At 46.3% G+C, this 26245-nt stretch overlaps 10 non-coding genes and 2 pseudogenes across 10 annotated transcripts; all 12 read left to right on the forward strand.

The window, feature by feature from the left end:
- Positions 1 to 563: 563 nt before the first annotated feature.
- On the forward strand, positions 564 to 754 carry LOC130300151 (U2 spliceosomal RNA). The gene has a single exon (XR_008851138.1). It is a non-coding gene; the product is annotated as a U2 spliceosomal RNA (small nuclear RNA).
- Positions 755 to 2844: 2090 nt separating this feature from the next.
- Positions 2845 to 3035, forward strand: LOC130300153 (U2 spliceosomal RNA). The gene has a single exon (XR_008851140.1). It is a non-coding gene; the product is annotated as a U2 spliceosomal RNA (small nuclear RNA).
- A 2083-nt stretch (positions 3036 to 5118) lies between these two features.
- Positions 5119 to 5309, forward strand: LOC130300154 (U2 spliceosomal RNA). The gene has a single exon (XR_008851141.1). It is a non-coding gene; the product is annotated as a U2 spliceosomal RNA (small nuclear RNA).
- Positions 5310 to 7398: 2089 nt separating this feature from the next.
- On the forward strand, positions 7399 to 7589 carry LOC130300155 (U2 spliceosomal RNA). Its single transcript, XR_008851142.1, has one exon. It is a non-coding gene; the product is annotated as a U2 spliceosomal RNA (small nuclear RNA).
- A 2092-nt stretch (positions 7590 to 9681) lies between these two features.
- Positions 9682 to 9872, forward strand: LOC130300175 (U2 spliceosomal RNA). The gene has a single exon (XR_008851161.1). It is a non-coding gene; the product is annotated as a U2 spliceosomal RNA (small nuclear RNA).
- Positions 9873 to 11959: 2087 nt separating this feature from the next.
- LOC130300156 (U2 spliceosomal RNA) lies at positions 11960 to 12150 on the forward strand. Its single transcript, XR_008851143.1, has one exon. It is a non-coding gene; the product is annotated as a U2 spliceosomal RNA (small nuclear RNA).
- A 2085-nt stretch (positions 12151 to 14235) lies between these two features.
- LOC130300157 (U2 spliceosomal RNA) lies at positions 14236 to 14426 on the forward strand. The gene has a single exon (XR_008851144.1). It is a non-coding gene; the product is annotated as a U2 spliceosomal RNA (small nuclear RNA).
- Positions 14427 to 16518: 2092 nt separating this feature from the next.
- Positions 16519 to 16709, forward strand: LOC130300158 (U2 spliceosomal RNA). Its single transcript, XR_008851145.1, has one exon. It is a non-coding gene; the product is annotated as a U2 spliceosomal RNA (small nuclear RNA).
- Positions 16710 to 18818: 2109 nt separating this feature from the next.
- On the forward strand, positions 18819 to 19009 carry LOC130300159 (U2 spliceosomal RNA). The gene has a single exon (XR_008851146.1). It is a non-coding gene; the product is annotated as a U2 spliceosomal RNA (small nuclear RNA).
- Positions 19010 to 21101: 2092 nt separating this feature from the next.
- Positions 21102 to 21292, forward strand: LOC130300160 (U2 spliceosomal RNA). Its single transcript, XR_008851147.1, has one exon. It is a non-coding gene; the product is annotated as a U2 spliceosomal RNA (small nuclear RNA).
- A 2079-nt stretch (positions 21293 to 23371) lies between these two features.
- Positions 23372 to 23531, forward strand: LOC130300131 (U2 spliceosomal RNA; annotated as a pseudogene).
- Positions 23532 to 24224: 693 nt separating this feature from the next.
- Positions 24225 to 24433, forward strand: LOC130300123 (U2 spliceosomal RNA; annotated as a pseudogene).
- Positions 24434 to 26245: the final 1812 nt, after the last annotated feature.

Consider the following 26245-nt stretch of genomic DNA (forward strand, 5'->3'; position numbering starts at 1 on the left):
TTGTGTATGTAACCATAGGGATTTGTGATGTCACCTAGAACCTTCACAGCAGCGACAGCTTTATGAGGAGCATCAGCACTGCTCTGCCTGAGCAGAACCATCACCGCCATAGGTTGTCAAATAACCCGGGTTTAACCCACACAGGTAAGTCCAATGGGGTGCAGGCATGTCCTCTATGCTTACAGCTTCCCGTGGGTGTTGGTTTGATACCGTTTGGGGACAGCCAAGGAGGCATCTGCAGGCAACAAAGGTAGGTGTGTGCTTGTGTGTGTGTTTCCTATGCAGATCCTAAGCCCAGTGTCACATGCAAGTAGGAGGAGTAAGAAGGGTTCCTGGCAAATCCGGGTTATGGATTGCATTTAAAAAGGCCCCGTGGGAGTGCAATGGGCCCCTGTCTTGCTGCTTAGCAATAATGGTATGGGTTTAGGTTCTGCTGTGTGTACTGGTGGTTGACTGCCCCCCAGCCCAGAGTGTGCATGGAAAATTGTCTGGCAGCCTCCCTGACAGCAAGCAGTGATAGTGCCCATGAAGGGCACCTTGTTGGGCCCGCCCCTTTCACGGTTATCGCTTCTCGGCCTTTTGGCTAAGATCAAGTGTAGTATCTGTTCTTATCAGTTTAATATCTGATACGTCCCCTATCTGGGGACCATATATTAAATGGATTTTTGAGAACGGGGGCCGATTTCGAAGCTTGCTTCCGTCGCCCTATGCATTGACCCGATATGGCAGTATCTTCGGGTACAGTGCACCACCCCCTTACAGGGTTAAAAAGAAAGATTCCTACTTTCATTGCTACCTGCTTGCTGGCTAGCCAGCTAGCCAGCCCTGTGGGCCTTGCTGCTGCTGCAGCCAAAAAACAAAAGGTGGTGCTGCTGCTGCTTCTGCTGCTTCTGCTTCTGCTTGTGTCTGGCCGCTGTTGGAGCGTCCAGGCACAGGACTTCTGCTGCTGCTGACTAAATGGCCTCCTTAATTGGATCATTTGAGTAGCCAGCACACCTGTGCAGGTAGGGCATGACATGATAGGCAGCTGCCTTGATAGCGGGTGGGTGCTGAATGTTCCTAATTGACAAAATAAGATTAATGCTTATGAAGAAATATAAAATCTCATCCCTTCCCCAATATCGCGCCACACCCCTACCCCTTAATTCCCTGGTTGAACTTGATGGACATATGTCTTTTTTCGACCGTACTAACTATGTAACTATGTAACATAACATGGGGGGGGGGGGGTCTCCTGGCTGTTCACACAGGTGTGTCATTGCTGTACATTGACCATGCATTGCTTCTGTGGTATTGCAAAGGCAAAGACAAATGCTTCCAGCCATCCATTGCACTAATGGATTGGTCATCAGCTGGCTGTCTATGTCCCGCATCAATATAGACCAAAGTACAGAGGGTTAGGCTATGCTATTGTGCACCTACCTGATGCATCAGAAGGTGCGAGGCCCTTGCTAAATTCTGTGCACAGACTTTGAGATCTATACTTTAGACTGTATCTAAACCTGCTCCAACATGGACTGACATTCTGGCCTACTTTCAGCCGATGCGACTTGTCTGTCGCTGAACAGTCGCTTTTTATGTATTCAGCACCTATGTATAATGTTGTAAAAATGCTCTAGAAGCTAAAGTCGCAGAAATGTCACACATATTTGGCCTGCAACTTTCTGTGCGACAAATTCAGACAGGAAAAATCAGTATAAATCCTTAGAAAATTATCCCCCAGTGTCTCCATCTGCTGGCGGTATTGAATAAGCATTGCTGCACTGATGGGGTATGCATTAGACGAAAAAAAAGAAGAAAAAGAAGAATAATACGCCCAGAAAAGAGGCGAAAAGGAGAAAAACGTAAAAAAACGTGAAAAAAAAGTAAGAGGAAGAGAAGGGAAAAAAAGGTGGAAATGGGTTTAAAAGTGATTTCGGCGGAGAAATATATATATATATATATATATATATATATATATATATATATATACGCGCACACACACACATATATATAAACGTATTCTCCGTTGAGATATTGCAGCCGCTGCTGTGTCCAGGCCCAGGAGCCTTAGCACTGTGCTGTGATGTCACTCAATACCACTGACATCACTAGGTGTAAACAACATCTCTCCTTTGCTGTGTATGTGACTATGGAGCTGTTTGGTGATGTCGTCTATTATGGCCTTCATAGAAGCAACAGGAGATTGTTGCATCCATCTAGAACCCTCAGAACTACAGTGCTATGATGTCACTCACTTCCACAGGCCTTGCAGAGTGTAAACAACAACAACCCAGCTTTGTTGTGTATGTAACCATAGGGATTTGTGATGTCACCTAGAACCTTCACAGCAGCGACAGCTTTATGAGGAGCATCAGCACTGCTCTGCCTGAGCAGAACCATCACCGCCATAGGTTGTCAAATAACCCGGGTTTAACCCACACAGGTAAGTCCAATGGGGTGCAGGCATGTCCTCTATGCTTACAGCTTCCCGTGGGTGTTGGTTTGATACTGTTTGGGGACAGCCAAGGAGGCATCTGCAGGCAACAAAGGTAGGTGTGTGCTTGTGTGTGTGTTTCCTATGCAGATCCTAAGCCCAGTGTCACATGCAAGTAGGAGGAGTAAGAAGGGTTCCTGGCAAATCCGGGTTATGGATTGCATTTAAAAAGGCCCCGTGGGAGTGCAATGGGCCCCTGTCTTGCTGCTTAGCAATAATGGTATGGGTTTAGGTTCTGCTGTGTGTACTGGTGGTTGACTGCCCCCCAGCCCAGAGTGTGCATGGAAAATTGTCTGGCAGCCTCCCTGACAGCAAGCAGTGATAGTGCCCATGAAGGGCACCTTGTTGGGCCCGCCCCTTTCACGGTTATCGCTTCTCGGCCTTTTGGCTAAGATCAAGTGTAGTATCTGTTCTTATCAGTTTAATATCTGATACGTCCCCTATCTGGGGACCATATATTAAATGGATTTTTGAGAACGGGGGCCGATTTCGAAGCTTGCTTCCGTCGCCCTATGCATTGACCCGATATGGCAGTATCTTCGGGTACAGTGCACCACCCCCTTACAGGGTTAAAAAGAAAGATTCCTACTTTCATTGCTACCTGCTTGCTGGCTAGCCAGCTAGCCAGCCCTGTGGGCCTTGCTGCTGCTGCAGCCAAAAAACAAAAGGTGGTGCTGCTGCTGCTTCTGCTGCTTCTGCTTCTGCTTGTGTCTGGCCGCTGTTGGAGCGTCCAGGCACAGGACTTCTGCTGCTGCTGACTAAATGGCCTCCTTAATTGGATCATTTGAGTAGCCAGCACACCTGTGCAGGTAGGGCATGACATGATAGGCAGCTGCCTTGATAGCGGGTGGGTGCTGAATGTTCCTAATTGACAAAATAAGATTAATGCTTATGAAGAAATATAAAATCTCATCCCTTCCCCAATATCGCGCCACACCCCTACCCCTTAATTCCCTGGTTGAACTTGATGGACATATGTCTTTTTTCGACCGTACTAACTATGTAACTATGTAACATAACATGGGGGGGGGGGGGGGGGGTCTCCTGGCTGTTCACACAGGTGTGTCATTGCTGTACATTGACCATGCATTGCTTCTGTGGTATTGCAAAGGCAAAGACAAATGCTTCCAGCCATCCATTGCACTAATGGATTGGTCATCAGCTGGCTGTCTATGTCCCGCATCAATATAGACCAAAGTACAGAGGGTTAGGCTATGCTATTGTGCACCTACCTGATGCATCAGAAGGTGCGAGGCCCTTGCTAAATTCTGTGCACAGACTTTGAGATCTATACTTTAGACTGTATCTAAACCTGCTCCAACATGGACTGACATTCTGGCCTACTTTCAGCCGATGCGACTTGTCTGTCGCTGAACAGTCGCTTTTTATGTATTCAGCACCTATGTATAATGTTGTAAAAATGCTCTAGAAGCTAAAGTCGCAGAAATGTCACACATATTTGGCCTGCAACTTTCTGTGCGACAAATTCAGACAGGAAAAATCAGTATAAATCCTTAGAAAATTATCCCCCAGTGTCTCCATCTGCTGGCGGTATTGAATAAGCATTGCTGCACTGATGGGGTATGCATTAGACGAAAAAAAAGAAGAAAAAGAAGAATAATACGCCCAGAAAAGAGGCGAAAAGGAGAAAAACGTAAAAAAACGTGAAAAAAAAGTAAGAGGAAGAGAAGGGAAAAAAAGGTGGAAATGGGTTTAAAAGTGATTTCGGCGGAGAAATATATATATATATATATATATATATATATATACGCGCACACACACACATATATATAAACGTATTCTCCGTTGAGATATTGCAGCCGCTGCTGTGTCCAGGCCCAGGAGCCTTAGCACTGTGCTGTGATGTCACTCAATACCACTGACATCACTAGGTGTAAACAACATCTCTCCTTTGCTGTGTATGTGACTATGGAGCTGTTTGGTGATGTCGTCTATTATGGCCTTCATAGAAGCAACAGGAGATTGTTGCATCCATCTAGAACCCTCAGAACTACAGTGCTATGATGTCACTCACTTCCACAGGCCTTGCAGAGTGTAAACAACAACAACCCAGCTTTGTTGTGTATGTAACCATAGGGATTTGTGATGTCACCTAGAACCTTCACAGCAGCGACAGCTTTATGAGGAGCATCAGCACTGCTCTGCCTGAGCAGAACCATCACCGCCATAGGTTGTCAAATAACCCGGGTTTAACCCACACAGGTAAGTCCAATGGGGTGCAGGCATGTCCTCTATGCTTACAGCTTCCCGTGGGTGTTGGTTTGATACCGTTTGGGGACAGCCAAGGAGGCATCTGCAGGCAACAAAGGTAGGTGTGTGCTTGTGTGTGTGTTTCCTATGCAGATCCTAAGCCCAGTGTCACATGCAAGTAGGAGGAGTAAGAAGGGTTCCTGGCAAATCCGGGTTATGGATTGCATTTAAAAAGGCCCCGTGGGAGTGCAATGGGCCCCTGTCTTGCTGCTTAGCAATAATGGTATGGGTTTAGGTTCTGCTGTGTGTACTGGTGGTTGACTGCCCCCCAGCCCAGAGTGTGCATGGAAAATTGTCTGGCAGCCTCCCTGACAGCAAGCAGTGATAGTGCCCATGAAGGGCACCTTGTTGGGCCCGCCCCTTTCACGGTTATCGCTTCTCGGCCTTTTGGCTAAGATCAAGTGTAGTATCTGTTCTTATCAGTTTAATATCTGATACGTCCCCTATCTGGGGACCATATATTAAATGGATTTTTGAGAACGGGGGCCGATTTCGAAGCTTGCTTCCGTCGCCCTATGCATTGACCCGATATGGCAGTATCTTCGGGTACAGTGCACCACCCCCTTACAGGGTTAAAAAGAAAGATTCCTACTTTCATTGCTACCTGCTTGCTGGCTAGCCAGCTAGCCAGCCCTGTGGGCCTTGCTGCTGCTGCAGCCAAAAAACAAAAGGTGGTGCTGCTGCTGCTTCTGCTGCTTCTGCTTCTGCTTGTGTCTGGCCGCTGTTGGAGCGTACAGGCACAGGACTTCTGCTGCTGCTGACTAAATGGCCTCCTTAATTGGATCATTTGAGTAGCCAGCACACCTGTGCAGGTAGGGCATGACATGATAGGCAGCTGCCTTGATAGCGGGTGGGTGCTGAATGTTCCTAATTGACAAAATAAGATTAATGCTTATGAAGAAATATAAAATCTCATCCCTTCCCCAATATCGCGCCACACCCCTACCCCTTAATTCCCTGGTTGAACTTGATGGACATATGTCTTTTTTCGACCGTACTAACTATGTAACTATGTAACATAACATGGGGGGGGGGGGTCTCCTGGCTGTTCACACAGGTGTGTCATTGCTGTACATTGACCATGCATTGCTTCTGTGGTATTGCAAAGGCAAAGACAAATGCTTCCAGCCATCCATTGCACTAATGGATTGGTCATCAGCTGGCTGTCTATGTCCCGCATCAATATAGACCAAAGTACAGAGGGTTAGGCTATGCTATTGTGCACCTACCTGATGCATCAGAAGGTGCGAGGCCCTTGCTAAATTCTGTGCACAGACTTTGAGATCTATACTTTAGACTGTATCTAAACCTGCTCCAACATGGACTGACATTCTGGCCTACTTTCAGCCGATGCGACTTGTCTGTCGCTGAACAGTCGCTTTTTATGTATTCAGCACCTATGTATAATGTTGTAAAAATGCTCTAGAAGCTAAAGTCGCAGAAATGTCACACATATTTGGCCTGCAACTTTCTGTGCGACAAATTCAGACAGGAAAAATCAGTATAAATCCTTAGAAAATTATCCCCCAGTGTCTCCATCTGCTGGCGGTATTGAATAAGCATTGCTGCACTGATGGGGTATGCATTAGACGAAAAAAAAGAAGAAAAAGAAGAATAATACGCCCAGAAAAGAGGCGAAAAGGAGAAAAACGTAAAAAAACGTGAAAAAAAAGTAAGAGGAAGAGAAGGGAAAAAAAGGTGGAAATGGGTTTAAAAGTGATTTCGGCGGAGAAATATATATATATATATATATATATATATATATATATATATATATACGCGCACACACACACATATATATAAACGTATTCTCCGTTGAGATATTGCAGCCGCTGCTGTGTCCAGGCCCAGGAGCCTTAGCACTGTGCTGTGATGTCACTCAATACCACTGACATCACTAGGTGTAAACAACATCTCTCCTTTGCTGTGTATGTGACTATGGAGCTGTTTGGTGATGTCGTCTATTATGGCCTTCATAGAAGCAACAGGAGATTGTTGCATCCATCTAGAACCCTCAGAACTACAGTGCTATGATGTCACTCACTTCCACAGGCCTTGCAGAGTGTAAACAACAACAACCCAGCTTTGTTGTGTATGTAACCATAGGGATTTGTGATGTCACCTAGAACCTTCACAGCAGCGACAGCTTTATGAGGAGCATCAGCACTGCTCTGCCTGAGCAGAACCATCACCGCCATAGGTTGTCAAATAACCCGGGTTTAACCCACACAGGTAAGTCCAATGGGGTGCAGGCATGTCCTCTATGCTTACAGCTTCCCGTGGGTGTTGGTTTGATACCGTTTGGGGACAGCCAAGGAGGCATCTGCAGGCAACAAAGGTAGGTGTGTGCTTGTGTGTGTGTTTCCTATGCAGATCCTAAGCCCAGTGTCACATGCAAGTAGGAGGAGTAAGAAGGGTTCCTGGCAAATCCGGGTTATGGATTGCATTTAAAAAGGCCCCGTGGGAGTGCAATGGGCCCCTGTCTTGCTGCTTAGCAATAATGGTATGGGTTTAGGTTCTGCTGTGTGTACTGGTGGTTGACTGCCCCCCAGCCCAGAGTGTGCATGGAAAATTGTCTGGCAGCCTCCCTGACAGCAAGCAGTGATAGTGCCCATGAAGGGCACCTTGTTGGGCCCGCCCCTTTCACGGTTATCGCTTCTCGGCCTTTTGGCTAAGATCAAGTGTAGTATCTGTTCTTATCAGTTTAATATCTGATACGTCCCCTATCTGGGGACCATATATTAAATGGATTTTTGAGAACGGGGGCCGATTTCGAAGCTTGCTTCCGTCGCCCTATGCATTGACCCGATATGGCAGTATCTTCGGGTACAGTGCACCACCCCCTTACAGGGTTAAAAAGAAAGATTCCTACTTTCATTGCTACCTGCTTGCTGGCTAGCCAGCTAGCCAGCCCTGTGGGCCTTGCTGCTGCTGCAGCCAAAAAACAAAAGGTGGTGCTGCTGCTGCTTCTGCTGCTTCTGCTTCTGCTTGTGTCTGGCCGCTGTTGGAGCGTCCAGGCACAGGACTTCTGCTGCTGCTGACTAAATGGCCTCCTTAATTGGATCATTTGAGTAGCCAGCACACCTGTGCAGGTAGGGCATGACATGATAGGCAGCTGCCTTGATAGCGGGTGGGTGCTGAATGTTCCTAATTGACAAAATAAGATTAATGCTTATGAAGAAATATAAAATCTCATCCCTTCCCCAATATCGCGCCACACCCCTACCCCTTAATTCCCTGGTTGAACTTGATGGACATATGTCTTTTTTCGACCGTACTAACTATGTAACTATGTAACATAACATGGGGGGGGGGGTCTCCTGGCTGTTCACACAGGTGTGTCATTGCTGTACATTGACCATGCATTGCTTCTGTGGTATTGCAAAGGCAAAGACAAATGCTTCCAGCCATCCATTGCACTAATGGATTGGTCATCAGCTGGCTGTCTATGTCCCGCATCAATATAGACCAAAGTACAGAGGGTTAGGCTATGCTATTGTGCACCTACCTGATGCATCAGAAGGTGCGAGGCCCTTGCTAAATTCTGTGCACAGACTTTGAGATCTATACTTTAGACTGTATCTAAACCTGCTCCAACATGGACTGACATTCTGGCCTACTTTCAGCCGATGCGACTTGTCTGTCGCTGAACAGTCGCTTTTTATGTATTCAACACCTATGTATAATGTTGTAAAAATGCTCTAGAAGCTAAAGTCGCAGAAATGTCACACATATTTGGCCTGCAACTTTCTGTGCGACAAATTCAGACAGGAAAAATCAGTATAAATCCTTAGAAAATTATCCCCCAGTGTCTCCATCTGCTGGCGGTATTGAATAAGCATTGCTGCACTGATGGGGTATGCATTAGACGAAAAAAAAGAAGAAAAAGAAGAATAATACGCCCAGAAAAGAGGCGAAAAGGAGAAAAACGTAAAAAAACGTGAAAAAAAAGTAAGAGGAAGAGAAGGGAAAAAAAGGTGGAAATGGGTTTAAAAGTGATTTCGGCGGAGAAATATATATATATATATATATATATATATATATATATATATATATATATACGCGCACACACACACATATATATAAACGTATTCTCCGTTGAGATATTGCAGCCGCTGCTGTGTCCAGGCCCAGGAGCCTTAGCACTGTGCTGTGATGTCACTCAATACCACTGACATCACTAGGTGTAAACAACATCTCTCCTTTGCTGTGTATGTGACTATGGAGCTGTTTGGTGATGTCGTCTATTATGGCCTTCATAGAAGCAACAGGAGATTGTTGCATCCATCTAGAACCCTCAGAACTACAGTGCTATGATGTCACTCACTTCCACAGGCCTTGCAGAGTGTAAACAACAACAACCCAGCTTTGTTGTGTATGTAACCATAGGGATTTGTGATGTCACCTAGAACCTTCACAGCAGCGACAGCTTTATGAGGAGCATCAGCACTGCTCTGCCTGAGCAGAACCATCACCGCCATAGGTTGTCAAATAACCCGGGTTTAACCCACACAGGTAAGTCCAATGGGGTGCAGGCATGTCCTCTATGCTTACAGCTTCCCGTGGGTGTTGGTTTGATACCGTTTGGGGACAGCCAAGGAGGCATCTGCAGGCAACAAAGGTAGGTGTGTGCTTGTGTGTGTGTTTCCTATGCAGATCCTAAGCCCAGTGTCACATGCAAGTAGGAGGAGTAAGAAGGGTTCCTGGCAAATCCGGGTTATGGATTGCATTTAAAAAGGCCCCGTGGGAGTGCAATGGGCCCCTGTCTTGCTGCTTAGCAATAATGGTATGGGTTTAGGTTCTGCTGTGTGTACTGGTGGTTGACTGCCCCCCAGCCCAGAGTGTGCATGGAAAATTGTCTGGCAGCCTCCCTGACAGCAAGCAGTGATAGTGCCCATGAAGGGCACCTTGTTGGGCCCGCCCCTTTCACGGTTATCGCTTCTCGGCCTTTTGGCTAAGATCAAGTGTAGTATCTGTTCTTATCAGTTTAATATCTGATACGTCCCCTATCTGGGGACCATATATTAAATGGATTTTTGAGAACGGGGGCCGATTTCGAAGCTTGCTTCCGTCGCCCTATGCATTGACCCGATATGGCAGTATCTTCGGGTACAGTGCACCCCCCCCTTACAGGGTTAAAAAGAAAGATTCCTACTTTCATTGCTACCTGCTTGCTGGCTAGCCAGCTAGCCAGCCCTGTGGGCCTTGCTGCTGCTGCAGCCAAAAAACAAAAGGTGGTGCTGCTGCTGCTTCTGCTGCTTCTGCTTCTGCTTGTGTCTGGCCGCTGTTGGAGCGTCCAGGCACAGGACTTCTGCTGCTGCTGACTAAATGGCCTCCTTAATTGGATCATTTGAGTAGCCAGCACACCTGTGCAGGTAGGGCATGACATGATAGGCAGCTGCCTTGATAGCGGGTGGGTGCTGAATGTTCCTAATTGACAAAATAAGATTAATGCTTATGAAGAAATATAAAATCTCATCCCTTCCCCAATATCGCGCCACACCCCTACCCCTTAATTCCCTGGTTGAACTTGATGGACATATGTCTTTTTTCGACCGTACTAACTATGTAACTATGTAACATAACATGGGGGGGGGGGGGGGGTCTCCTGGCTGTTCACACAGGTGTGTCATTGCTGTACATTGACCATGCATTGCTTCTGTGGTATTGCAAAGGCAAAGACAAATGCTTCCAGCCATCCATTGCACTAATGGATTGGTCATCAGCTGGCTGTCTATGTCCCGCATCAATATAGACCAAAGTACAGAGGGTTAGGCTATGCTATTGTGCACCTACCTGATGCATCAGAAGGTGCGAGGCCCTTGCTAAATTCTGTGCACAGACTTTGAGATCTATACTTTAGACTGTATCTAAACCTGCTCCAACATGGACTGACATTCTGGCCTACTTTCAGCCGATGCGACTTGTCTGTCGCTGAACAGTCGCTTTTTATGTATTCAGCACCTATGTATAATGTTGTAAAAATGCTCTAGAAGCTAAAGTCGCAGAAATGTCACACATATTTGGCCTGCAACTTTCTGTGCGACAAATTCAGACAGGAAAAATCAGTATAAATCCTTAGAAAATTATCCCCCAGTGTCTCCATCTGCTGGCGGTATTGAATAAGCATTGCTGCACTGATGGGGTATGCATTAGACGAAAAAAAAGAAGAAAAAGAAGAATAATACGCCCAGAAAAGAGGCGAAAAGGAGAAAAACGTAAAAAAAAACGTGAAAAAAAAGTAAGAGGAAGAGAAGGGAAAAAAAGGTGGAAATGGGTTTAAAAGTGATTTCGGCGGAGAAATATATATATATATATATATATATATATATATATATACGCGCACACACACACATATATATAAACGTATTCTCCGTTGAGATATTGCAGCCGCTGCTGTGTCCAGGCCCAGGAGCCTTAGCACTGTGCTGTGATGTCACTCAATACCACTGACATCACTAGGTGTAAACAACATCTCTCCTTTGCTGTGTATGTGACTATGGAGCTGTTTGGTGATGTCGTCTATTATGGCCTTCATAGAAGCAACAGGAGATTGTTGCATCCATCTAGAACCCTCAGAACTACAGTGCTATGATGTCACTCACTTCCACAGGCCTTGCAGAGTGTAAACAACAACAACCCAGCTTTGTTGTGTATGTAACCATAGGGATTTGTGATGTCACCTAGAACCTTCACAGCAGCGACAGCTTTATGAGGAGCATCAGCACTGCTCTGCCTGAGCAGAACCATCACCGCCATAGGTTGTCAAATAACCCGGGTTTAACCCACACAGGTAAGTCCAATGGGGTGCAGGCATGTCCTCTATGCTTACAGCTTCCCGTGGGTGTTGGTTTGATACCGTTTGGGGACAGCCAAGGAGGCATCTGCAGGCAACAAAGGTAGGTGTGTGCTTGTGTGTGTGTTTCCTATGCAGATCCTAAGCCCAGTGTCACATGCAAGTAGGAGGAGTAAGAAGGGTTCCTGGCAAATCCGGGTTATGGATTGCATTTAAAAAGGCCCCGTGGGAGTGCAATGGGCCCCTGTCTTGCTGCTTAGCAATAATGGTATGGGTTTAGGTTCTGCTGTGTGTACTGGTGGTTGACTGCCCCCCAGCCCAGAGTGTGCATGGAAAATTGTCTGGCAGCCTCCCTGACAGCAAGCAGTGATAGTGCCCATGAAGGGCACCTTGTTGGGCCCGCCCCTTTCACGGTTATCGCTTCTCGGCCTTTTGGCTAAGATCAAGTGTAGTATCTGTTCTTATCAGTTTAATATCTGATACGTCCCCTATCTGGGGACCATATATTAAATGGATTTTTGAGAACGGGGGCCGATTTCGAAGCTTGCTTCCGTCGCCCTATGCATTGACCCGATATGGCAGTATCTTCGGGTACAGTGCACCACCCCCTTACAGGGTTAAAAAGAAAGATTCCTACTTTCATTGCTACCTGCTTGCTGGCTAGCCAGCTAGCCAGCCCTGTGGGCCTTGCTGCTGCTGCAGCCAAAAAACAAAAGGTGGTGCTGCTGCTGCTTCTGCTGCTTCTGCTTCTGCTTGTGTCTGGCCGCTGTTGGAGCGTCCAGGCACAGGACTTCTGCTGCTGCTGACTAAATGGCCTCCTTAATTGGATCATTTGAGTAGCCAGCACACCTGTGCAGGTAGGGCATGACATGATAGGCAGCTGCCTTGATAGCGGGTGGGTGCTGAATGTTCCTAATTGACAAAATAAGATTAATGCTTATGAAGAAATATAAAATCTCATCCCTTCCCCAATATCGCGCCACACCCCTACCCCTTAATTCCCTGGTTGAACTTGATGGACATATGTCTTTTTTCGACCGTACTAACTATGTAACTATGTAACATAACATGGGGGGGGGGGGTGTCTCCTGGCTGTTCACACAGGTGTGTCATTGCTGTACATTGACCATGCATTGCTTCTGTGGTATTGCAAAGGCAAAGACAAATGCTTCCAGCCATCCATTGCACTAATGGATTGGTCATCAGCTGGCTGTCTATGTCCCGCATCAATATAGACCAAAGTACAGAGGGTTAGGCTATGCTATTGTGCACCTACCTGATGCATCAGAAGGTGCGAGGCCCTTGCTAAATTCTGTGCACAGACTTTGAGATCTATACTTTAGACTGTATCTAAACCTGCTCCAACATGGACTGACATTCTGGCTTACTTTCAGCCGATGCGACTTGTCTGTCGCTGAACAGTCGCTTTTTATGTATTCAGCACCTATGTATAATGTTGTAAAAATGCTCTAGAAGCTAAAGTCGCAGAAATGTCACACATATTTGGCCTGCAACTTTCTGTGCGACAAATTCAGACAGGAAAAATCAGTATAAATCCTTAGAAAATTATCCCCCAGTGTCTCCATCTGCTGGCGGTATTGAATAAGCATTGCTGCACTGATGGGGTATGCATTAGACGAAAAAAAAGAAGAAAAAGAAGAATAATACGCCCAGAAAAGAGGCGAAAAGGAGAAAAACGTAAAAAAACGTGAAAAAAAAGTAAGAGGAAGAGAAGGGAAAAAAAGGTGGAAATGGGTTTAAAAGTGATTTCGGCGGAGAAATATATATATATATATATATATATATATATATATATATACGCGCACACACACACATATATATAAACGTATTCTCCGTTGAGATATTGCAGCCGCTGCTGTGTCCAGGCCCAGGAGCCTTAGCACTGTGCTGTGATGTCACTCAATACCACTGACATCACTAGGTGTAAACAACATCTCTCCTTTGCTGTGTATGTGACTATGGAGCTGTTTGGTGATGTCGTCTATTATGGCCTTCATAGAAGCAACAGGAGATTGTTGCATCCATCTAGAACCCTCAGAACTACAGTGCTATGATGTCACTCACTTCCACAGGCCTTGCAGAGTGTAAACAACAACAACCCAGCTTTGTTGTGTATGTAACCATAGGGATTTGTGATGTCACCTAGAACCTTCACAGCAGCGACAGCTTTATGAGGAGCATCAGCACTGCTCTGCCTGAGCAGAACCATCACCGCCATAGGTTGTCAAATAACCCGGGTTTAACCCACACAGGTAAGTCCAATGGGGTGCAGGCATGTCCTCTATGCTTACAGCTTCCCGTGGGTGTTGGTTTGATACCGTTTGGGGACAGCCAAGGAGGCATCTGCAGGCAACAAAGGTAGGTGTGTGCTTGTGTGTGTGTTTCCTATGCAGATCCTAAGCCCAGTGTCACATGCAAGTAAGAGGAGTAAGAAGGGTTCCTGGCAAATCCGGGTTATGGATTGCATTTAAAAAGGCCCCGTGGGAGTGCAATGGGCCCCTGTCTTGCTGCTTAGCAATAATGGTATGGGTTTAGGTTCTGCTGTGTGTACTGGTGGTTGACTGCCCCCCAGCCCAGAGTGTGCATGGAAAATTGTCTGGCAGCCTCCCTGACAGCAAGCAGTGATAGTGCCCATGAAGGGCACCTTGTTGGGCCCGCCCCTTTCACGGTTATCGCTTCTCGGCCTTTTGGCTAAGATCAAGTGTAGTATCTGTTCTTATCAGTTTAATATCTGATACGTCCCCTATCTGGGGACCATATATTAAATGGATTTTTGAGAACGGGGGCCGATTTCGAAGCTTGCTTCCGTCGCCCTATGCATTGACCCGATATGGCAGTATCTTCGGGTACAGTGCACCACCCCCTTACAGGGTTAAAAAGAAAGATTCCTACTTTCATTGCTACCTGCTTGCTGGCTAGCCAGCTAGCCAGCCCTGTGGGCCTTGCTGCTGCTGCAGCCAAAAAACAAAAGGTGGTGCTGCTGCTGCTTCTGCTGCTTCTGCTTCTGCTTGTGTCTGGCCGCTGTTGGAGCGTCCAGGCACAGGACTTCTGCTGCTGCTGACTAAATGGCCTCCTTAATTGGATCATTTGAGTAGCCAGCACACCTGTGCAGGTAGGGCATGACATGATAGGCAGCTGCCTTGATAGCGGGTGGGTGCTGAATGTTCCTAATTGACAAAATAAGATTAATGCTTATGAAGAAATATAAAATCTCATCCCTTCCCCAATATCGCGCCACACCCCTACCCCTTAATTCCCTGGTTGAACTTGATGGACATATGTCTTTTTTCGACCGTACTAACTATGTAACTATGTAACATAACATGGGGGGGGGGGGGGGTCTCCTGGCTGTTCACACAGGTGTGTCATTGCTGTACATTGACCATGCATTGCTTCTGTGGTATTGCAAAGGCAAAGACAAATGCTTCCAGCCATCCATTGCACTAATGGATTGGTCATCAGCTGGCTGTCTATGTCCCGCATCAATATAGACCAAAGTACAGAGGGTTAGGCTATGCTATTGTGCACCTACCTGATGCATCAGAAGGTGCGAGGCCCTTGCTAAATTCTGTGCACAGACTTTGAGATCTATACTTTAGACTGTATCTAAACCTGCTCCAACATGGACTGACATTCTGGCCTACTTTCAGCCGATGTGACTTGTCTGTCGCTGAACAGTCGCTTTTTATGTATTCAGCACCTATGTATAATGTTGTAAAAATGCTCTAGAAGCTAAAGTCGCAGAAATGTCACACATATTTGGCCTGCAACTTTCTGTGCGACAAATTCAGACAGGAAAAATCAGTATAAATCCTTAGAAAATTATCCCCCAGTGTCTCCATCTGCTGGCGGTATTGAATAAGCATTGCTGCACTGATGGGGTATGCATTAGACGAAAAAAAAGAAGAAAAAGAAGAATAATACGCCCAGAAAAGAGGCGAAAAGGAGAAAAACGTAAAAAAACGTGAAAAAAAAGTAAGAGGAAGAGAAGGGAAAAAAAGGTGGAAATGGGTTTAAAAGTGATTTCGGCGGAGAAATATATATATATATATATATATATATATATATATATATATATATACGCGCACACACACACATATATATAAACGTATTCTCCGTTGAGATATTGCAGCCGCTGCTGTGTCCAGGCCCAGGAGCCTTAGCACTGTGCTGTGATGTCACTCAATACCACTGACATCACTAGGTGTAAACAACATCTCTCCTTTGCTGTGTATGTGACTATGGAGCTGTTTGGTGATGTCGTCTATTATGGCCTTCATAGAAGCAACAGGAGATTGTTGCATCCATCTAGAACCCTCAGAACTACAGTGCTATGATGTCACTCACTTCCACAGGCCTTGCAGAGTGTAAACAACAACAACCCAGCTTTGTTGTGTATGTAACCATAGGGATTTGTGATGTCACCTAGAACCTTCACAGCAGCGACAGCTTTATGAGGAGCATCAGCACTGCTCTGCCTGAGCAGAACCATCACCGCCATAGGTTGTCAAATAACCCGGGTTTAACCCACACAGGTAAGTCCAATGGGGTGCAGGCATGTCCTCTATGCTTACAGCTTCCCGTGGGTGTTGGTTTGATACCGTTTGGGGACAGCCAAGGAGGCATCTGCAGGCAACAAAGGTAGGTGTGTGCTTGTGTGTGTGTTTCCTATGCAGATCCTAAGCCCAGTGTCACATGCAAGTAGGAGGAGTAAGAAGGGTTCCTGGCAAATCCGGGTTATGGATTGCATTTAAAAAGGCCCCGTGGGAGTGCAATGGGCCCCTGTCTTGCTGCTTAGCAATAATGGTATGGGTTTAGGTTCTGCTGTGTGTACTGGTGGTTGACTGCCCCCCAGCCCAGAGTGTGCATGGAAAATTGTCTGGCAGCCTCCCTGACAGCAAGCAGTGATAGTGCCCATGAAGGGCACCTTGTTGGGCCCGCCCCTTTCACGGTTATCGCTTCTCGGCCTTTTGGCTAAGATCAAGTGTAGTATCTGTTCTTATCAGTTTAATATCTGATACGTCCCCTATCTGGGGACCATATATTAAATGGATTTTTGAGAACGGGGGCCGATTTCGAAGCTTGCTTCCGTCGCCCTATGCATTGACCCGATATGGCAGTATCTTCGGGTACAGTGCACCACCCCCTTACAGGGTTAAAAAGAAAGATTCCTACTTTCATTGCTACCTGCTTGCTGGCTAGCCAGCTAGCCAGCCCTGTGGGCCTTGCTGCTGCTGCAGCCAAAAAACAAAAGGTGGTGCTGCTGCTGCTTCTGCTGCTTCTGCTTCTGCTTGTGTCTGGCCGCTGTTGGAGCGTCCAGGCACAGGACTTCTGCTGCTGCTGACTAAATGGCCTCCTTAATTGGATCATTTGAGTAGCCAGCACACCTGTGCAGGTAGGGCATGACATGATAGGCAGCTGCCTTGATAGCGGGTGGGTGCTGAATGTTCCTAATTGACAAAATAAGATTAATGCTTATGAAGAAATATAAAATCTCATCCCTTCCCCAATATCGCGCCACACCCCTACCCCTTAATTCCCTGGTTGAACTTGATGGACATATGTCTTTTTTCGACCGTACTAACTATGTAACTATGTAACATAACATGGGGGGGGGGGGGGGGTCTCCTGGCTGTTCACACAGGTGTGTCATTGCTGTACATTGACCATGCATTGCTTCTGTGGTATTGCAAAGGCAAAGACAAATGCTTCCAGCCATCCATTGCACTAATGGATTGGTCATCAGCTGGCTGTCTATGTCCCGCATCAATATAGACCAAAGTACAGAGGGTTAGGCTATGCTATTGTGCACCTACCTGATGCATCAGAAGGTGCGAGGCCCTTGCTAAATTCTGTGCACAGACTTTGAGATCTATACTTTAGACTGTATCTAAACCTGCTCCAACATGGACTGACATTCTGGCCTACTTTCAGCCGATGCGACTTGTCTGTCGCTGAACAGTCGCTTTTTATGTATTCAGCACCTATGTATAATGTTGTAAAAATGCTCTAGAAGCTAAAGTCGCAGAAATGTCACACATATTTGGCCTGCAACTTTCTGTGCGACAAATTCAGACAGGAAAAATCAGTATAAATCCTTAGAAAATTATCCCCCAGTGTCTCCATCTGCTGGCGGTATTGAATAAGCATTGCTGCACTGATGGGGTATGCATTAGACGAAAAAAAAGAAGAAAAAGAAGAATAATACGCCCAGAAAAGAGGCGAAAAGGAGAAAAACGTAAAAAAACGTGAAAAAAAAGTAAGAGGAAGAGAAGGGAAAAAAAGGTGGAAATGGGTTTAAAAGTGATTTCGGCGGAGAAATATATATATATATATATATATATATATATATATATATATATATATACGCGCACACACACACATATATATAAACGTATTCTCCGTTGAGATATTGCAGCCGCTGCTGTGTCCAGGCCCAGGAGCCTTAGCACTGTGCTGTGATGTCACTCAATACCACTGACATCACTAGGTGTAAACAACATCTCTCCTTTGCTGTGTATGTGACTATGGAGCTGTTTGGTGATGTCGTCTATTATGGCCTTCATAGAAGCAACAGGAGATTGTTGCATCCATCTAGAACCCTCAGAACTACAGTGCTATGATGTCACTCACTTCCACAGGCCTTGCAGAGTGTAAACAACAACAACCCAGCTTTGTTGTGTATGTAACCATAGGGATTTGTGATGTCACCTAGAACCTTCACAGCAGCGACAGCTTTATGAGGAGCATCAGCACTGCTCTGCCTGAGCAGAACCATCACCGCCATAGGTTGTCAAATAACCCGGGTTTAACCCACACAGGTAAGTCCAATGGGGTGCAGGCATGTCCTCTATGCTTACAGCTTCCCGTGGGTGTTGGTTTGATACCGTTTGGGGACAGCCAAGGAGGCATCTGCAGGCAACAAAGGTAGGTGTGTGCTTGTGTGTGTGTTTCCTATGCAGATCCTAAGCCCAGTGTCACATGCAAGTAGGAGGAGTAAGAAGGGTTCCTGGCAAATCCGGGTTATGGATTGCATTTAAAAAGGCCCCGTGGGAGTGCAATGGGCCCCTGTCTTGCTGCTTAGCAATAATGGTATGGGTTTAGGTTCTGCTGTGTGTACTGGTGGTTGACTGCCCCCCAGCCCAGAGTGTGCATGGAAGAGTGTGCATGGAAAATTGTCTGGCAGCCTCCCTGACAGCAAGCAGTGATAGTGCCCATGAAGGGCACCTTGTTGGGCCCGCCCCTTTCACGGTTATCGCTTCTCGGCCTTTTGGCTAAGATCAAGTGTAGTATCTGTTCTTATCAGTTTAATATCTGATACGTCCCCTATCTGGGGACCATATATTAAATGGATTTTTGAGAACGGGGGCCGATTTCGAAGCTTGCTTCCGTCGCCCTATGCATTGACCCGATATGGCAGTATCTTCGGGTACAGTGCACCACCCCCTTACAGGGTTAAAAAGAAAGATTCCTACTTTCATTGCTACCTGCTTGCTGGCTAGCCAGCTAGCCAGCCCTGTGGGCCTTGCTGCTGCTGCAGCCAAAAAACAAAAGGTGGTGCTGCTGCTGCTTCTGCTGCTTCTGCTTCTGCTTGTGTCTGGCCGCTGTTGGAGCGTCCAGGCACAGGACTTCTGCTGCTGCTGACTAAATGGCCTCCTTAATTGGATCATTTGAGTAGCCAGCACACCTGTGCAGGTAGGGCATGACATGATAGGCAGCTGCCTTGATAGCGGGTGGGTGCTGAATGTTCCTAATTGACAAAATAAGATTAATGCTTATGAAGAAATATAAAATCTCATCCCTTCCCCAATATCGCGCCACACCCCTACCCCTTAATTCCCTGGTTGAACTTGATGGACATATGTCTTTTTTCGACCGTACTAACTATGTAACTATGTAACATAACATGGGGGGGGGGGGGGGTCTCCTGGCTGTTCACACAGGTGTGTCATTGCTGTACATTGACCATGCATTGCTTCTGTGGTATTGCAAAGGCAAAGACAAATGCTTCCAGCCATCCATTGCACTAATGGATTGGTCATCAGCTGGCTGTCTATGTCCCGCATCAATATAGACCAAAGTACAGAGGGTTAGGCTATGCTATTGTGCACCTACCTGATGCATCAGAAGGTGCGAGGCCCTTGCTAAATTCTGTGCACAGACTTTGAGATCTATACTTTAGACTGTATCTAAACCTGCTCCAACATGGACTGACATTCTGGCCTACTTTCAGCCGATGCGACTTGTCTGTCGCTGAACAGTCGCTTTTTATGTATTCAGCACCTATGTATAATGTTGTAAAAATGCTCTAGAAGCTAAAGTCGCAGAAATGTCACACATATTTGGCCTGCAACTTTCTGTGCGACAAATTCAGACAGGAAAAATCAGTATAAATCCTTAGAAAATTATCCCCCAGTGTCTCCATCTGCTGGCGGTATTGAATAAGCATTGCTGCACTGATGGGGTATGCATTAGACGAAAAAAAAGAAGAAAAAGAAGAATAATACGCCCAGAAAAGAGGCGAAAAGGAGAAAAACGTAAAAAAACGTGAAAAAAAAGTAAGAGGAAGAGAAGGGAAAAAAAGGTGGAAATGGGTTTAAAAGTGATTTCGGCGGAGAAATATATATATATATATATATATATATATATATATATATATATATACGCGCACACACACACATATATATAAACGTATTCTCCGTTGAGATATTGCAGCCGCTGCTGTGTCCAGGCCCAGGAGCCTTAGCACTGTGCTGTGATGTCACTCAATACCACTGACATCACTAGGTGTAAACAACATCTCTCCTTTGCTGTGTATGTGACTATGGAGCTGTTTGGTGATGTCGTCTATTATGGCCTTCATAGAAGCAACAGGAGATTGTTGCATCCATCTAGAACCCTCAGAACTACAGTGCTATGATGTCACTCACTTCCACAGGCCTTGCAGAGTGTAAACAACAACAACCCAGCTTTGTTGTGTATGTAACCATAGGGATTTGTGATGTCACCTAGAACCTTCACAGCAGCGACAGCTTTATGAGGAGCATCAGCACTGCTCTGCCTGAGCAGAACCATCACCGCCATAGGTTGTCAAATAACCCGGGTTTAACCCACACAGGTAAGTCCAATGGGGTGCAGGCATGTCCTCTATGCTTACAGCTTCCCGTGGGTGTTGGTTTGATACCGTTTGGGGACAGCCAAGGAGGCATCTGCAGGCAACAAAGGTAGGTGTGTGCTTGTGTGTGTGTTTCCTATGCAGATCCTAAGCCCAGTGTCACATGCAAGTAGGAGGAGTAAGAAGGGTTCCTGGCAAATCCGGGTTATGGATTGCATTTAAAAAGGCCCCGTGGGAGTGCAATGGGCCCCTGTCTTGCTGCTTAGCAATAATGGTATGGGTTTAGGTTCTGCTGTGTGTACTGGTGGTTGACTGCCCCCCAGCCCAGAGTGTGCATGGAAAATTGTCTGGCAGCCTCCCTGACAGCAAGCAGTGATAGTGCCCATGAAGGGCACCTTGTTGGGCCCGCCCCTTTCACGGTTATCGCTTCTCGGCCTTTTGGCTAAGATCAAGTGTAGTATCTGTTCTTATCAGTTTAATATCTGATACGTCCCCTATCTGGGGACCATATATTAAATGGATTTTTGAGAACGGGGGCCGATTTCGAAGCTTGCTTCCGTCGCCCTATGCATTGACCCGATATGGCAGTATCTTCGGGTACAGTGCACCACCCCCTTACAGGGTTAAAAAGAAAGATTCCTACTTTCATTGCTACCTGCTTGCTGGCTAGCCAGCTAGCCAGCCCTGTGGGCCTTGCTGCTGCTGCAGCCAAAAAACAAAAGGTGGTGCTGCTGCTGCTGCTTCTGCTTCTGCTTGTGTCTGGCCGCTGTTGGAGCGTCCAGGCACAGGACTTCTGCTGCTGCTGACTAAATGGCCTCCTTAATTGGATCATTTGAGTAGCCAGCACACCTGTGCAGGTAGGGCATGACATGATAGGCAGCTGCCTTGATAGCGGGTGGGTGCTGAATGTTCCTAATTGACAAAATAAGATTAATGCTTATGAAGAAATATAAAATCTCATCCCTTCCCCAATATCGCGCCACACCCCTACCCCTTAATTCCCTGGTTGAACTTGATGGACATATGTCTTTTTTCGACCGTACTAACTATGTAACTATGTAACATAACATGGGGGGGGGGTCTCCTGGCTGTTCACACAGGTGTGTCATTGCTGTACATTGACCATGCATTGCTTCTGTGGTATTGCAAAGGCAAAGACAAATGCTTCCAGCCATCCATTGCACTAATGGATTGGTCATCAGCTGGCTGTCTATGTCCCGCATCAATATAGACCAAAGTACAGAGGGTTAGGCTATGCTATTGTGCACCTACCTGATGCATCAGAAGGTGCGAGGCCCTTGCTAAATTCTGTGCACAGACTTTGAGATCTATACTTTAGACTGTATCTAAACCTGCTCCAACATGGACTGACATTCTGGCCTACTTTCAGCCGATGCGACTTGTCTGTCGCTGAACAGTCGCTTTTTATGTATTCAGCACCTATGTATAATGTTGTAAAAATGCTCTAGAAGCTAAAGTCGCAGAAATGTCACACATATTTGGCCTGCAACTTTCTGTGCGACAAATTCAGACAGGAAAAATCAGTATAAATCCTTAGAAAATTATCCCCCAGTGTCTCCATCTGCTGGCGGTATTGAATAAGCATTGCTGCACTGATGGGGTATGCATTAGACGAAAAAAAAGAAGAAAAAGAAGAATAATACGCCCAGAAAAGAGGCGAAAAGGAGAAAAACGTAAAAAAACTTGAAAAAAAAGTAAGAGGAAGAGAAGGGAAAAAAAGGTGGAAATGGGTTTAAAAGTGATTTCGGCGGAGAAATATATATATATATATATATATATATATATATATATATATATACGCGCACACACACACATATATATAAACGTATTCTCCGTTGAGATATTGCAGCCGCTGCTGTGTCCAGGCCCAGGAGCCTTAGCACTGTGCTGTGATGTCACTCAATACCACTGACATCACTAGGTGTAAACAACATCTCTCCTTTGCTGTGTATGTGACTATGGAGCTGTTTGGTGATGTCGTCTATTATGGCCTTCATAGAAGCAACAGGAGATTGTTGCATCCATCTAGAACCCTCAGAACTACAGTGCTATGATGTCACTCACTTCCACAGGCCTTGCAGAGTGTAAACAACAACAACCCAGCTTTGTTGTGTATGTAACCATAGGGATTTGTGATGTCACCTAGAACCTTCACAGCAGCGACAGCTTTATGAGGAGCATCAGCACTGCTCTGCCTGAGCAGAACCATCACCGCCATAGGTTGTCAAATAACCCGGGTTTAACCCACACAGGTAAGTCCAATGGGGTGCAGGCATGTCCTCTATGCTTACAGCTTCCCGTGGGTGTTGGTTTGATACCGTTTGGGGACAGCCAAGGAGGTATCTGCAGGCAACAAAGGTAGGTGTGTGCTTGTGTGTGTGTTTCCTATGCAGATCCTAAGCCCAGTGTCACATGCAAGTAGGAGGAGTAAGAAGGGTTCCTGGCAAATCCGGGTTATGGATTGCATTTAAAAAGGCCCCGTGGGAGTGCAATGGGCCCCTGTCTTGCTGCTTAGCAATAATGGTATGGGTTTAGGTTCTGCTGTGTGTACTGGTGGTTGACTGCCCCCCAGCCCAGAGTGTGCATGGAAAATTGTCTGGCAGCCTCCCTGACAGCAAGCAGTGATAGTGCCCATGAAGGGCACCTTGTTGGGCCCGCCCCTTTCACGGTTATCGCTTCTCGGCCTTTTGGCTAAGATCAAGTGTAGTATCTGTTCTTATCAGTTTTCATGCTGGTGGGGATGGGTGCTGCATGGAGGATGCAGGTGTACCAGGGCTTTCCGGGGCTGGTTCTGAGGAATCAGCTCGACGGCTGCCCCGATGTGACCTGTTCCCTCCGGGTCTCGCCATGAGGCTGAGAGGGTCTAGAGCCGAGGTACTTTTGTGCCTCGGGGAGTGGTGACCCCGAGGTGCCGAAACTCACTGGGAGGATAGGCTCACTGAGTTGAAGCACGGGCACCATAATCTCTTCACCTTGTGGCACTCACCTCTTGATTCCCGGCCTTCTGGCTAGGATCAGAGAAATTTTTATAGATCCGGCCGGATGTCCGGGCAGTATATCTGCACACATTCACTTATTTATTTCTTTTTTGTCTCACTGTGTCACTTTTTGCGTGTTGTGTGTTCACAGGATTGGTCAGGATGCGGTAGCCCTTCTGGGTGTCCCTCCTGGCGGTCTAGGGGAGGTGTGTGTGGCCATTAGGTTCCGCACCTCCCTGCAAACACCCCGGGTACTCCTGCTTTGGCAGGGTACCTACCGTAATCGGCTCTGCGGGCAGATACCTTGGCTAACGCCAAGGGGGATGCCGGGAGCATTTGTGGTCCCCTAGTAGCTTCGGCGAAAAGGGACATCGAACCTGGAACCTCGCAGGTACCTTTTGGTCCGGAGGCGAAGGGTAAGGTTTGTTGGGGGGCCTCTCTCCTATCGGAGAAGGGCTTGCGATAGACCGCATCCTTTGTGCACGTTTTTTTAGTGTAACACGTTTGCACTTTTTCTTGCACTTTGGGTGAATCGAAAGCACGTTCCTCGGCTTTAAAAAAAAAAAAAAAAAAAAAAAAAAAAAAAAAAAAAAAAAAAAAAATCTGTTCTTATCAGTTTAATATCTGATACGTCCCCTATCTGGGGACCATATATTAAATGGATTTTTGAGAACGGGGGCCGATTTCGAAGCTTGCTTCCGTCGCCCTATGCATTGACCCGATATGGCAGTATCTTCGGGTACAGTGCACCACCCCCTTACAGGGTTAAAAAGAAAGATTCCTACTTTCATTGCTACCTGCTTGCTGGCTAGCCAGCTAGCCAGCCCTGTGGGCCTTGCTGCTGCTGCAGCCAAAAAACAAAAGGTGGTGCTGCTGCTGCTTCTGCTGCTTCTGCTTGTGTCTGGCCGCTGTTGGAGCGTCCAGGCACAGGACTTCTGCTGCTGCTGACTAAATGGCCTCCTTAATTGGATCATTTGAGTAGCCAGCACACCTGTGCAGGTAGGGCATGACATGATAGGCAGCTGCCTTGATAGCGGGTGGGTGCTGAATGTTCCTAATTGACAAAATAAGATTAATGCTTATGAAGAAATATAAAATCTCATCCCTTCCCCAATATCGCGCCACACCCCTACCCCTTAATTCCCTGGTTGAACTTGATGGACATATGTCTTTTTTCGACCGTACTAACTATGTAACTATGTAACATAACATGGGGGGGGGGGGGGGGGTCTCCTGGCTGTTCACACAGGTGTGTCATTGCTGTACATTGACCATGCATTGCTTCTGTGGTATTGCAAAGGCAAAGACAAATGCTTCCAGCCATCCATTGCACTAATGGATTGGTCATCAGCTGGCTGTCTATGTCCCGCATCAATATAGACCAAAGTACAGAGGGTTAGGCTATGCTATTGTGCACCTACCTGATGCATCAGAAGGTGCGAGGCCCTTGCTAAATTCTGTGCACAGACTTTGAGATCTATACTTTAGACTGTATCTAAACCTGCTCCAACATGGACTGACATTCTGGCCTACTTTCAGCCGATGCGACTTGTCTGTCGCTGAACAGTCGCTTTTTATGTATTCAGCACCTATGTATAATGTTGTAAAAATGCTCTAGAAGCTAAAGTCGCAGAAATGTCACACATATTTGGCCTGCAACTTTCTGTGCGACAAATTCAGACAGGAAAAATCAGTATAAATCCTTAGAAAATTATCCCCCAGTGTCTCCATCTGCTGGCGGTATTGAATAAGCATTGCTGCACTGATGGGGTATGCATTAGACGAAAAAAAAGAAGAAAAAGAAGAATAATACGCCCAGAAAAGAGGCGAAAAGGAGAAAAACGTAAAAAAACGTGAAAAAAAAGTAAGAGGAAGAGAAGGGAAAAAAAGGTGGAAATGGGTTTAAAAGTGATTTCGGCGGAGAAATATATATATATATATATATATATATATATATATATATATATATATATATATATATATACGCGCACACACACACATATATATAAACGTATTCTCCGTTGAGATATTGCAGCCGCTGCTGTGTCCAGGCCCAGGAGCCTTAGCACTGTGCTGTGATGTCACTCAATACCACTGACATCACTAGGTGTAAACAACATCTCTCCTTTGCTGTGTATGTGACTATGGAGCTGTTTGGTGATGTCGTCTATTATGGCCTTCATAGAAGCAACAGGAGATTGTTGCATCCATCTAGAACCCTCAGAACTACAGTGCTATGATGTCACTCACTTCCACAGGCCTTGCAGAGTGTAAACAACAACAACCCAGCTTTGTTGTGTATGTAACCATAGGGATTTGTGATGTCACCTAGAACCTTCACAGCAGCGACAGCTTTATGAGGAGCATCAGCACTGCTCTGCCTGAGCAGAACCATCACCGCCATAGGTTGTCAAATAACCCGGGTTTAACCCACACAGGTAAGTCCAATGGGGTGCAGGCATGTCCTCTATGCTTACAGCTTCCCGTGGGTGTTGGTTTGATACCGTTTGGGGACAGCCAAGGAGGCATCTGCAGGCAACAAAGGTAGGTGTGTGCTTGTGTGTGTG

Source organism: Hyla sarda, unplaced genomic scaffold (assembly GCF_029499605.1).
Source record: "Hyla sarda isolate aHylSar1 unplaced genomic scaffold, aHylSar1.hap1 scaffold_107, whole genome shotgun sequence".
In the NCBI taxonomy this organism is placed as follows: domain Eukaryota; kingdom Metazoa; phylum Chordata; class Amphibia; order Anura; family Hylidae; genus Hyla; species Hyla sarda.